Source organism: Psittacula echo (assembly GCF_963264785.1).
Source record: "Psittacula echo genome assembly, chromosome: 3".
In the NCBI taxonomy this organism is placed as follows: Eukaryota; Metazoa; Chordata; class Aves; order Psittaciformes; family Psittacidae; genus Psittacula; species Psittacula echo.
In genome coordinates this window covers 49,497,344-49,510,255 of record NC_137736.1, presented here as the reverse complement: position 1 = coordinate 49,510,255, position 12,912 = coordinate 49,497,344, and positions in this window count along the sequence as shown.

Genomic DNA, 12,912 nt, shown 5'->3' with positions numbered 1-12,912 from the left:
GTATATCATCTCTTAAGTTTGAAGCATGCTGAGTTGCTTTGACTTAAAGACTATTTAAATATTATTATCAGGAAGTAATTTTTTTTTAATTGATTTCAAGTGTCTTTGAGGGAAAAAAAAATGTATTATCAAGCAGATGGTAATGAACTCCATTTTAAGCAACAGCTTAGTTCACTGCTTCTGATTCTGACCCCTTAAGTGATATGGGCTGGTCACGCCACAGCAAAAGTGCACACTCCACAGCAAAAGTGCTGCACCAGAAGGCTCCTGCAGTCCAGTGCAGTAAAGTGATTTTAAGCAAATGCTCTTCCTGGCCCAACTTCCCATGCATTGGTCCAGTCTGCAGAATGTCCCTGGTACATGTAAGCCAGATTCCTTTCAGGATAAACTTAACCTTTCACAATGAACTGAACTTGTACTCCAGATATCTATTTATATGTAGGTTACTGCAACCCCTGATGAAGACTTTGGGGTCTGAACCAAGAAGTAAACTACATCACCACTAGGTCTCATAGAATCATAGAATCGTAGAATAGGTTGGAAAGGACCTTAGGAGCATCTAGTTCGAACCCCCATGCAATGGGCAGGGAGCCTCACTCTAGACCATGTCACCCAAGGCTCTGTGCAACCTGGCCTTGAACACTGCCAGGGAGCATTTACATTCTTTGGGCAACCTGTGCCAGTGCCTCGCCACCCTCACAGTAAAGCACTTCTAACACGTACAGGCCTAAGAAAGGTCTTAAACCATCAGGACCCTCCTGCAATGGCTCCCACACTGAAAAAAGGACTAAGTGCTGTATATGTTTCCTATTGGCTAATGACTAACTCCTCCAGTCATCTTTGCTGCTCCTTCTCTCCCCAAGAATTAATGTGGCTGTCTTTATCTAATGCATCTTCTGTTGCTCTCCCCCCATTTGCTGAACCCCTTTCTTAGAATCATAGAATAGTTATGGCTGGAAAGGACCTTAAGGTCATCTAGTTCCAACCCCCCTGCCATAGGCAAGGACACCTCACACTAAACCATGTCACCCAAGGCCTCAACCAACCTGGCCTTGAACACCGCCAAGGATGGAGCATTCACAACCTCCCTGGACAACCCATTCCAGTGCCTCACCACCCTCTCAGTAAAGAATTTCTTCCTTATATCCAATCTAAACTTCCCCGGTTTAAGTTTTAACCCATTACCCCTTGTCCTGTCACTACAGTCCCTAATCAATAGTCCATACCCAGCATCCTTGTAGGCCCCCCTTCAGATACTGGAAGGCTGCTATGAGGTCTCCACACAACCTTCTCTTCTCCAGGCTCAACAGCCCCAACTTTCTCAGCCTGTCTCCATACGGGAGGTGCTCCAGTCCCCTGATCATCCTCGTGGCCCTCCTCTGGACTTGTTCCAACAGTTCCATGTCCTTTTTATGTTGAGGACACCAGAACTGCACACAATGCTTCAAGTGAGGTCTCACGAGAGCAGAGTAGAGGGGCAGGATCACCTCCTTCGACCTGCTGGTCACGCTCCTCTTGGTGCAGCCCAGGGTACGGTTGGCTTTCTGGGCTGCGAGTGCACACTGAAGCCGGCTCATGTTCATTTTCTCATCAACCAACACCCCCAAGTCCTTCTCTGCAGGGCTGCTCTGAATCTCTTCTCTGCCCAACCTGTAGCTGTGCCTGGGATTGCTCTGACCCAGGTGTAGGACCTTGCACTTGGCATGGTTAAACTTCATAAGGTTGGCATCAGCCCACCTCACAAGCGTGTCAAGGTCCCTCTGGATGGCATCCCTTCCCTCCGGCGTATCAACCGAACCACACAGCTTGGTGTCATCGACAAACTTGCTGAGGGCACGCTCAATCCCACTGTCCATGTCACCGACATGTCTTTCTCCTAATGTACTTTATCCTATCCCTCTTTTCTACTGTTTTCTTCTACAGTAATGGCAAGGGCAAGTTTGAGAATCTTTAAAAATCCAAGCGCATCCTAAGCCAAGCCCAGGCTAAGCCAAACTAAACGTAAGTGTAAATCTGCACTGTAATTGAACTGAAAGTTTCCTGAGCAGCTGCACAACCCTGTGACAGACCCAGAAGGCTGTTAAACTCACTGCAGGCTGCAAGAGGATTGGCAATCAGTGCCACAGTAAATTAGGTGATAAAACAGTACTCCTTAAACCTCTGTTAAACCACCTCTCCCCTACCAACCACAGCAGGCAGTGAACTGCTTCTATTCCTAGTTTTGGCATACAGACAAATACATCCTGTACTCTGACTCACTCCTATGGCACCATGTCCATTACTAGCACGAAAATTGCTGTTCCTTGCCAGCAGTCTGCTCTTAAACTTGAGGGCAGCTTAGAAAGTTAGAAATAAGGGCTTCTGAGCCACTGCTGCTTACAAATCCATCTGAGAGAGGCAGCAGGTTTTTGAGGAAAAAGAAGTAAAGATTCTGAAGTCATTTGGATCAACAACAGGTTAGGAATATGTCTGCAGCATAGACAAAAAGAGAAAATGGTCTCCCAGGCAGCAGTTTTTAAAAAGTAATTAATTTTTCTCTAGAGAGTCAAGAAAATTCATGAGAATCTGTCCTTATGGCACTGGAGGTTAAAAGAGAAAAGGCACCTGCCTTATTAAAGTTTACTCTCCAGAGGCAGTTGGCAAAATTATTAATCATACAAATACATTAATCAGGAGGGTTCTGCATCTTCTTTGACTTCACATAACCATATTCATGTGCAGAAAAATGTCATTTTTAAAATAAATATTGAACCATAAGCAGTATGTATAAGTGCTTCTATTAAGGATAACAAGACCTCAGAAGTGGGCAAAAAATGGACAAGTGACAAGAAATAGCCAAGGATGTTCACATCTGTCATGCTGGCTCTCATATACATCTCCCCACCCCTTTGGCAAGAGATTTTAAAATTGACACTTGCAGGCATCTAGCAATATCTAATACTTATCTAAGCTAAACCAACAACAGCAGAGAGCATAATCTCCCTTCTTTCCTCAGATCAATATGATTTACTGCATCCTCTCCCAGATAAGCAACAGCTATCTGGGATAAGCAGCTAGTTGTTCATAATAAACCTGGTTTGTTTTATTATGGTTTTGGCTAGGAAAATTAGTTAAAGACTCATTCTATTTCCCATGACGGGAAGTGAGGATGAGGAGTTGTTCTCAGGTTTTGTGGGAATGGCTAGTTTGGCATTTCCACCCAGTGCCTGATCCCCTCTGCAACTCCCAGCACTAACCCCTCCTGCCAGTGCCTGCTCCCCTTCTGCAGCCCTGGCTGGATGTCCCAGAGTTGCTGCCATTGCATCCCCTCCTGGGTCCAGGCAGGGGCCGCAGGGCTGCTCATACACACAGGTTGTTCCTAATTAGCCATTACACCCAAACGGGGAGACAGTGAAAACCTTCATTGCTTTTTTTTGGACAGTGCTGATGGTCAGAGGAGAAAGGTTAAGGGTCTACCCTGGGAGGACATGCAGAGAGCCCAGGCCTTGAAGTTTACTGCCTGTCTTTACGTTTTTGGTTACTTAACTTTTGGTTACTGCTTTTTGGTTGCTGCTTGTCTTTATTTAATATCAAACTGAATGGAATCATAAAGGAAGAATAATCATAATGAAATAAGAAAGGAGTATGAGGGGTAATGGTTTTAAACTAGAAGAGGGAAGGCTGGATGTGAGGAAAATCTTTGTTACAATGGAGGTGGCAAAATACTGGAACAAGTTGCTCAGAGAAGTTGTGGATGCACCATCCCTGGAGACATTCAAGGCCAGGCTGGATGTGGTTCTGAGCAACCTGTTCTCACTGAAGACGTCCCTGCTTATGGCAGGGGGGTTGGACTAGATGACCTTTGAAGGTCCCTTCTGACCCAAACTATTCTAAGATTCTATGAGTAAGAATCAGAATAATTAACCAGTAGATGCCTTGACATCATGGGCTAATGTGAAGAACAGTTCCAAAAACTGCTGCTGTTTTTATACTGATTCTATAGCTATCTCTTTCCCCTCTAGATCTCCCCTCGGTGCCCTATGTCGCCTTGTGGCACCTGCTTTTGGTTCAGCAGGGCTGAGCCCAGGCTCCTGTAAGCTGTCCTGACCCAGCTCTTCACCTCTTGGTTGGGCACAGAGCTTTTCTCAGCCCTCTTCAGCCCCAGCACAGCTGCAGCTTTCCTAATTGATGCTCTGGCTTGCCCCAGCAGATGTAGCCAAAGTAACCATTACCATAAGAATTTCTTGTTTCACTTCCCTGACTTCCTTCACTTGATGGAGGACAGGGATGATCACTGCTAATGTTAACATCTCACGGAGACCTAATGTTACAAACCTACCCTTACGTGTAATGTTATGCTCTGGTGACAGTCCTTAGATGGATAATGAAAATCTAACCAAGTAACCAAGATCAACCCCCTAATAAGTTTTATGAACACAGTAAAAGCCTTAAATTTTCTTGAAAGCATTGAGTCTTCTGCTGTTTCTTACCACAGAAATACTGAGATTGCATGAGCCAGGGCAAACACAGGTCACAAAGATTAATATAGAGATTTATCATGTCTATAGTATACAAATGTACAATCTGGATGGTTTAAAAAATACGAAACCTAAGACGAAAGTACTCACAATAGGGGAATTTTGATACTTTAAACTGCTCTGCTTTGTTCTATAATGTTCCATTACCTCACAAATAATGTAGTTGTCAAAACAAACAGTAACAGTGATAGATACTAAGAAAAGCTCGATGGTATGCAAGACTGCAGATACAGCTCCAGAGTTCAGATCTGAATCGACTTTAAACTTAATATTTCTTGGGTTGCTCAGCCCTGGCAAAGGCCTGTATAGTATTTCTTAGTTTACAAATCTAATCTGTATCACATAGCATATAGTAAAATGTGACATTGCATTGAGCTGAGCACAGTTGTTTAAGACCGTATATGGTTTTTATACACGTAAAGAAATCTGCGTGGTTAGGTTTCTATTTGAAGGATTCATCCAGACCTCACTAGCTTCTCAAATGCCTTTAAAAAGCGTAGAAGAATAAAGTGCCCCATCATTTGCTGGTTGGATGCTGTCCATCGTATCTGTAATGAGAATGGTCAGGCCTCAGGCTCAGCACAGCTGCTGTAGGCAGCATCAGCAGAACTACCATTTGTTGAGTGTATTCAGAGCAGGACCCTGTTTTCAGTTGATTAAGGTCAGAAAAAGATGGCTAAATGAGGCTTGGAGGGACCCAGCCACCTGCCTGCCCAAAGCAGGGCCAGCTCTTGGGACAAACCAGGTTGCTCAGGGCTTAGACCAGTGGGAACTTGAAACTCTCCAAGGATGCAGACAGCCCAGCTGCTCAGGGTGACCTACTCCACTGCTTTGTGGGGAAAGTTTCTCCCTATACTCAGGAAACTTTTCTCGTGTCAGCTTGTGTCTGTTGCTTCTTGCCCTCCCACCCTGCACAGCTCTGAGAAGCCCAGGTCTATGTCCTTCAAGACACCTCGCTGGTGCTGGGGGCTGTTGGGTGCCCCAAAGCCATCCTTCCTCCTGGCTGACCCATTCCCAGCTCCCCCAGTCTCTCCTCATGGGGCATGTGCTCCATCCCCACCACCCTGAGGGCCCTTTCCTTAGCTCCCTCCTGTTTGTCCACATCTTTCATTTGCCAGGTCCCAAAACTGGATGTAGTATCTAGATGTGGTCTGACAAGTGCCATGCAGAGGGTGACAATCCCGTCCTTTGATGAGCCATACCCCTGATCACACAGGTCAGGAGCTGCTGACTGCCTTTGCTGCCAGGGCACACCTCAGACTCATGTTCAGCTAGCTGCTCACCACCACCTCAGGACTGCCCTGGACAGCTACTTCCCAGCTTCTCTGTTCCATGTGTCATTGCAGGGGCTCATCCTTCGCAGGTGCCAGGCAAGTATCTGCCTCAAAGAAAAAAACTTCAGAACATTACAGGTAAATTGTTTTAACTATTTCTGTAAGCAAGGAACAAAGATAATTTTGCCCAAGTTTAAAAGAATCCAGCAACATTTTCTCCAAGCAACAGTCATTCACCAGTTCTTGGGATTAAGGGTAAGCATTTTGCCATCTTCTGAAAAAAGCCCTGATTGTAGCCAAGCTGTCTGTGAAGAATTGCAGGCTGCAGAAGGCTGAAGGGTAGCACAATGAAAAGCAGAATACTTTTGGCAGAGCAAGCAGTATTATGAAATCAAAATGTTTAGTTGAGCCCTTGAACAACTGCAGAAACGCCTCACTGGCCTATAGCTCTGTACTCTAGCTAGGCAATGCCTCTCCCAGCCGTCCTCACCACACTGCTGCTAAGTAGTGTAACCTGGGCAAAGACTAATCCAAGCCATCTCTTTTAGCAACAGGCATCTAGCACTAAGGTTTGGAAGGGTATAGTTCAGGTTTCCTCATTTCCATGCAAACTGGATTTGTCTTGTCCTTCCTGGTTTCCATTATTTCATACAACTGAGGGCTTCTGTTTCCCTGTAGCACCTCCTTCAATGGTAGTTCACCCATAAGACACCGCCTTTTATTTGAGCTGTTGAAGAGTCATTCTTGAACAGAACCAGAGGGTTGCAGAGACTTGAGTTTCTTCGAAGAGGGGAAACTATCACTCCAAAACCTGAGAGGAGATCAGCAGAGCATTGGCCAGTGCTGGTCCAGGCATCTGGAACTGAGGAAAATCAGCCCAATATCAGCAGAAATACTGCAGATCACAGAAATTAGGCCTCTGGCATCAGAATCTTGCATGCACTTCAGGGAATGCAGCAAACAGCTCTTAACTCATGAGGGACAGATTCATCTGGCTGAAGCTGTTGGCTTTGCTCAAAGTAACAGAACATTAGGCTGTGTATTTGGGCTCTATGATCATTTATTTGTGATGCTGGGAAACATGCATCGCTTATCATAGGGGTCTCCTCCACTGTGTATGTCCTATATCGAATAGCCAATTCAAGCTCTCAAAAGTTAGGAAATACCAAAATTCATGCAATTCCCCTTCACCACTCTCATGCTTGGGGTCATGTTGTCTTTTACTGCCTACGCATCAACCAAAGCGTTAATTAGTTCAAGCTATGCAAATTGCTTTAAAAAGCTAAAAAGCCTACTTCGCAATTTAAAATGGGATCCAGATGCCCTCATCACTTCAAGAGATAAAAAAAGGCATTAAGTAGTAACTGGTTTTTTTCTCTTACATGGCACTCATCCAAGTCAAGCTTGCATATAAAAATAAACCTCATGAGTTTATTGTTCTGAACTTACAGCCAAATGTCCTGTTTGTCTTCTGTTGAGTTTAAATGTTTTGTGACTAAGTTTTATAAAGCATACTTCCAAAAAAACCCCCAGTAACAGTAACTAGCAAAATCTAAATAACATAATGATTTATGTCTTTGTATACTTCCAGCCATTGCACAACCTTTGGATCTTCTCATAGAATTAATTTGAAAATAGCCTAAATATTCATTTATTTCTCCGTTCCCATAGAAACTCTGAAAGCAATGATTCATTTCTAAGAATTGTTAAGTCCCTGACCATGCAATTCATACTGTTCTTCTCTTCAAGGCTAATACATTGTGCTGCAAAGAAAGCTCATCTGAAGGACATATTATGTTACTTTTTTTGTCAGCTTCACTTTCTTGGAAACAGACAGCCTTGCTTCTTCACCACAGGTGATTTGCAAAAATTGCCTAAGCATCAGAAATAGTATGGTGTGGAAAGAACTGGATTCACTCTGCCAAACTGGAAGCACATGGGATGAATTCAACCCTCCTGCCAATGGGGAGGGACCCTGCAGCCTAGCACAGCAATTGTCTCATATTCCATGAGAAGAGACAACACACTAGCTGGGATGCAGTGAGGGGGGTAAGGCCCTGACAGCCTCTCTCCTGACCTAGGTTTGTCCCTGCCTGACTTCTAGTACAGTGTAGAGCAAAATAGTGACTTCCCCAGAACAACTGGAAAAATGATGAAAACAGCAAAAGACGCAAAAGACACAAAAATGTCAAGTAAAAAATGAACCCCTCAGGTCCAATCTGGCCACATACCCTATGTAATTAACCCTTAATACTGATAATTTCTCTGGAACTCTGGTTTCCAGACCAGAAATCTTCCAGTCCTTAGCCTTTGTGCCAAGACCACCAACAGAGGTGACAGTCTCACCAATTTTTATAGCACTTTGGTGTTCAAGCACTTGCTCACTGAAGCTACCTAAGAAAACCAGCTCTGTCCTATGGCAGGATGGTGGAGGAACATCACTTAACCTCCTCAGCAACATAGTGCTGAAGGTAATACAATGAATGGCTTCTTTGGCAGGAAGAGGTGAGGTGGGTGCAGCTCATGAGGGTTTTAACACCCTCAGAATTACAACACAAAAGCAGAAGAAGATACTCCAGCTCCACTACCTTGCACAGTAATTTGCCACTGTAAGTATGCGGTAGCATAGCTAGCTCAGTGGTACGCAACACACAGTTAAACTGAAAGACTATTTTTGCTCCCAAAGTTTATCAAGTAGACGCTGGCAGGTGAAAAACAGACTCAGAAAATGTCTCACAACTGCTGCCTTCCAAGTAAAGCTGTTCTGCAGCGTTGAAGTCCAAGTCCAGCTCTGTCAGTGACATTCATAAAGAAATACCCAGAAGTTTAAAATGGTTCATAGTCTACATGGACAAGTGAAGAATCATAAACAGATATCTTTGATTTCCAGATAACACCAGAGAGTAATATGGAAATTCAGTGGTAGAAGGGAAAGTTGCATGGGGTCAACTAATTCATTTTCAGCTACCAGGGTAGAAAATAATGTTCTGCCTTCACAGATCAATGGGGCAGTCCTGCTGCAACCCCATCGAATCAAATGACTTAACTGATGGAAACTTCATTTCTAAATGACCACAAAAGAAAATTCAATCATATAAAGGGAATATAAATAAGTAAGTAAGTAAATATATAAATAGATCTTAAAATCCTCCTACCATTTGGTAATGATGCTCATTTAGGTAATGCTACATTTAAGTATTTTGTATCCACATTAAAGAATATTTGTGGGTTTTGTATAAACATGCTAGAGAGTTGTGGATGATAAATGATTAGTAAATCACACACCATTCACAGACACATTAGAAAATTAATCTATCAGTGTAATAGAAACTAAAATGACTTTTGCAGGGATTTCTCTCACACTCAAAATCCATCAATACAGTCAAGTTGGCAGCTCTCAGTTTGTACTGTGGCCCTTGAGTTAAGTGAGATTTTCCTGCAAGTAACCATTAGCAGGGTGAGAGATAGAGGGCAAGAGACAAGGAGCACCAATGGAGTTCATTAACAAACATGAGATTGATCATACACCAAACAGAACAAGTTCCTAATGAGCATATACATCTCTGCGTGCACTGTTAGATAGAAGTAAAAAACACTCTTTAAGAAGTATCATCACAGTAAAGAGCAGAACTGAACAGTGAGCTCTGTTACTCTTATGAATGATGCATATTAAGTGGTTTAGAGCAGCTTTTGCTCCTGCTATTATTAGGTCTTACTTATACATCATTTAGGTGTACAAGGTCATTTACAACAGATAGAATTCCTGACACATGGCTCTGAGAGCACAGGAGCAGTGGCAGTTTCAGTACAGTAAAAACAACTCAAGAAGGGGCTCCATGCTTTGACATGATTGCATGGTCCTGCCCATCACAGCAGATCGCATGGGTCAGGCTGAAGGAAACCATTTTCACTTGATGACCAAATGCAGAAAGGAAAAGCCTCATGGGTTTGATCCTGATGTAGCAAGAACAGGTAGCATCCAAGCTGGAGGCATGATTTAAAGCTTATTTACAGTAATTTCAATATTAGCAGTATAATTTAAACTCCTCATGGACTTCGCATTGCATTTGGCTACAGTTGAAACTAGGAGATGAAATAAAGATTAAATGGAGGGTAAGTTACCAAACAGGAATATCCAACACAGACAAGAAATCTAACTATCTATGTGGTGTGTTGATGTGGCAGCTTCTAGCATGCCTTAGAAATCCAAAGTGAGGGTGTCCAAGACGCCAGATAATTGTTGCAGTAGGCTGAAAATACAGAGCTTTTTGTCCAGAATGTGGGCTGCTTGGCTGCATCTACTGTAGTATATCTATTACAGTGCCAAGGTATGACCCTAGTCCTCGAAATTTGATCATCTGTATTGCTAACTTACTAGAGCAGTTTCTGGCAAGCCTTGGCACATCCTAATATGTGGATGTGGCTGGGAGTTAGCAGAGCCCAGAAAGCATTCCCAGCTGGCTGTTTGCCTGCAGCCACTCTGCCTCCGGGGGCGAGGGAGGGAATAAGCCACCTTAGCCCCTGCCAGCTGCTAAGAACAGTCCCAGGAGTGTTTCATCCATGAGTATAGATGTAGCACTTGCATCCTGTGAATAGTGAGCCACCTGGGAAGAAGTGGGGCCAGACCAAGAACTCTAATTTCACATTTTTTCTTCTTGCCACCACTCATTTTTCAGGGAGCCGAATCCCTAAGGAATCATAGGTCCCACCTCTTCAGTTTCAACTGTTGCATCTATCATTGGAAGTCAATGCAATGGCCATTTGTGGTTTAATTAAGTAAGGGTATTTGACTGAATGATGCCACAGAAATCTTTCAGACCACACCTTTTGCATCCAGCATAGGTCTGCCTGGTCTCTGGCATGTAATACAGACAAAATACAACATATTTACACAATTTCTGAGTGTAATCCAATAGGAAATTGCTCATTAACACAATGCCCATCTTTTCTAGGAGTAACACTTGGTACGGCCAGTCCCTATGTTCAGTGTGTCTCATCGGGTAGACACACGGTGCCCCTTCATATGTTTCTAGTTCCTGTGACTCAGCAGGATTAGATCGAGAAAGCATGAGAATTCCGAAGCTCAGCTCACACAAGACAGAGCCACTGCCGACAGGCTTGGAAAAGAGCTTGGAGCTGGCAGGGCTTGCACTGAGCAGCCAACCAAGACTGTGCATCTGCTCTCTGTTTATGGTTTACAGCTTTTTATTGCCTTTTACAGCAACAGATGCTTTTAGTGGCAGCTTTGGCCATAGCAGTGTTTTCTCACCTCTGCTTGGTCAGAACTGCAGATTCCCCTTTCAGGTGTGGATCTTGCTAGTGATGCCCAGGCTGTAGCCATGTGAAGAGAAGGTCACTGCAATATTTTGGGCAGAGGAGGGAGATACGTATTGTATTAAAACTATCTGAAGATGGAAACTGACAACTGGTTGGTGATGGATATCTTATAAGAAACATGAAACCAGTGATCTGCAAGAGCGACCAATTACCTTCCCATACAAATTATTGCCTCTCTCTCTATTCATGCTGCAGAAGGCTGAGCTGTAAATCTCAGACTACAGAAAGGAAGGGAGACCCAGCAGCAGGCCACAATGCTGGGATTCAGCCTGCTGCTTCATCCAGAATTGGCTAGTTCAGTATACACAAGCCTTGTTACCTTCAAAACATATAATTTCTGAGATTTGGATAGAGGCCAGGAAAAAAAAATAATGGGGAAGGATCTAAGGGAGAATGGGTTATTCTTACCAGGTTTTTTTTTTAGGATTCATCTTTGAAAGCTGTTGTCTTCTCTTTTAGAATCATGTGCAAGTCTTTAAGGAATGAAAGGACAAGAAAGTAGAAATTAGAAGAGGTACAGTTTATTTTTCTTTTTTTAATTCTGTTTAAGCATAGTGGGCAACAATGTAAAAAGCTGTGGCTATACTAGAGGACATACCAGACAAATAAGGGAAGGATAGAGGCTTCTCAAGGTTTCCTTCCTTTCTGTTAAGAAACACTGCTGAATGTCCTTGAAAGAAAGACATCAGTGGCTTCAGAGCAGCAGCTGGTTTGAGCTAGATAGACAGATGCAGCAGGGATGTGTCTAGGAGAGGCTGGCAGCTGCAAGAGTACAGTAACATCCCCCAGCCTCACTACTGTTGCATACTGTAGTGCATACATGTGTGTGCACTCACACACACACACACACACAAATGGCAAAGCTTTAGTATGATCACAATGTCTCATACTCCAACAAACCAACCCTCGAGCAAGAAAGGATAGCAACCAACCATGCAGTGTGTTTGCTGAGAGATCTCAAGGTTGATTGATGCCCACCCCAGTGCCTGGGGATCCCATTCAGATGCAAGAGCTCAGGGCAAATGCTTAATTTGCCATACGAAGAGTGAGGGAAGAATATCCAAACATATCTGTGCTTAGGGACTAGGCACGGCTTTACAATAAAACACAAAATAATGAAGTAAGAGCTATTTTAGAATTAAAGCTTGCATTGACTCATTTTCATCTGTCCATCATGTTCTTTCCTACTCACTTCATCTTTTCCAATCAGTAGAGTTTAGGTACATAAATAAAACCCTTTGGGCTAGAGCAGATAACTGGTTTGCCAAACAGATTTGGATTAAGGCTTTTTTTTAGGCATGACATAAACACATAATTGCTGCAAATAAACCACAGGAAGGACTTTTAGGGTCACCTTCCTCTTGACATCCTTCTCCCTTCAAATAGCAAGTCATGGCATGTTTGCTCTCCTTGTAGCCAGAGTGGTAGATACAGCCCAGCAGCAGCAAGCAGCAGAGGACTTTCCATGGAAGTCTGGTCTCCAAGGGACACCGCACATTGCTGGGGCTCGGGTGGGCAGCAATGAGAAGCATCCCAGGGCAGCAGCAAGGGTTACTGGATTTTTCAGAGCATGGCACAAAAGCATAACCACAACAGGGTCACTGTGTCACTGGTGACCACAAGTAAAATATAGTAATTTAGTAAATTCTCTATACTCCAGGGTAACCAAAACCACATTTTCACTTAGCATATTTCCTGAAGTTTCTAATTGCTCCTCTCCAGCTTTTTACTAGAATAAACACTTTGGTTAGTAATGCAAAGGAAACAATCTGTCTTTGGGTGTG